General features: G+C 39.7%; 1 non-coding gene across 1 annotated transcript; it reads right to left on the bottom strand.

Annotated features, from left to right (window-relative positions):
- Positions 1-298: 298 nt before the first annotated feature.
- LOC113241298 (small nucleolar RNA SNORA35) lies at positions 299-426 on the bottom strand. The gene has a single exon (XR_003311520.1). It is a non-coding gene; the product is annotated as a small nucleolar RNA SNORA35 (small nucleolar RNA).
- Positions 427-1073: the final 647 nt, after the last annotated feature.

The raw sequence follows: 1073 nt of genomic DNA, 5'->3' as shown, positions 1-1073 counted from the left end.
TTGCCAGGGTATTAAAATGAATTTATCTTGTAATATAATCACCATGGCAATCTTAGGTCATTCCAGTAGTGTCAACCTTATTTTATGGACTAGAAAACTGAGTCCAAGAGGGGTTAATGTAAATTGCTAAGAGTTACTCAGCTAATAATAATGGTGATGGTAATATAATAACAATAACATTTTTTAGTTCTATTAATATGGACATAGTCAGCTTTATTCAGTAGTAGCAGGTACTGAGCTGCTTGATTTGTCTCTCCGCCCCCTCAGTTTTCCTAGGCAGGGCCGTAGGACACAGTAAATATGTACCCCCCAGCATGCAGGAGTAGCCCACAGCATGACTCTCCCAGCTTGTGGAGGGATTTGCTTTTGCACTGCTCGATGCCCAATTGGTCATGGAGAAGCCCAATGGGTCACTTGCCAGTGCTGTAGACAATAGAGCTAGGGCTGGGAGCCCGTGCTCTGTTCAGAAGAACCAGCTTGGAAGAGGGGGTGGATATGAGACTTAAAACATCTCGGGATCCATTCTTCATTCACTCAGTATGGCTACTACACACATGGGTTAGCTTTAGGGGAAGGAAATGTGAGTTTAGAATCAGGCAGATCTGGGTTCAGAATCCCAACTCTCACTCACGAGCTGTGGAACCTTAGAAACTCACTTAAGCCCTCTTGGCCTGTGTTTTCTTTTATGTTAAACAGGATCAATAATAACTTGTTTATTGACAGCTGACTGTTGTGAGAATTAGAAGAAACAACTTGCAGAGTTCAGTCTAGTCCCTGACATTAGTAGATGTTCAATAAGTAACAGCTATTGTTAAAACCAAACATCTCCCACCTCGCCAGTGACAATTCTCTTTCTCTTTCAAATTACTATTTGCGAGGAACGTGGTTACAAATTCGTGGAATTTTTTAAGTTAATAATTCTACATTTTTTCTACCTGTCTTATAATTTCCCCTTACAAAAACCAACTTGCTTTGTATCTAGTTATTTATGTTGGCTTACATGTTGAATACGACTATTTAAAATTGCTTCAACTTTCCTGACAAGAATTTGTAGCTCATTATCCTTGAATTAT

Source organism: Ursus arctos, chromosome X (genome assembly GCF_023065955.2).
Source record: "Ursus arctos isolate Adak ecotype North America chromosome X, UrsArc2.0, whole genome shotgun sequence".
NCBI classification, from domain to species: Eukaryota; Metazoa; Chordata; class Mammalia; order Carnivora; family Ursidae; genus Ursus; species Ursus arctos.
The sequence above is the reverse complement of the archived record's forward strand: the minus strand, read 5'-3'. Positions and strand labels throughout refer to the sequence as shown.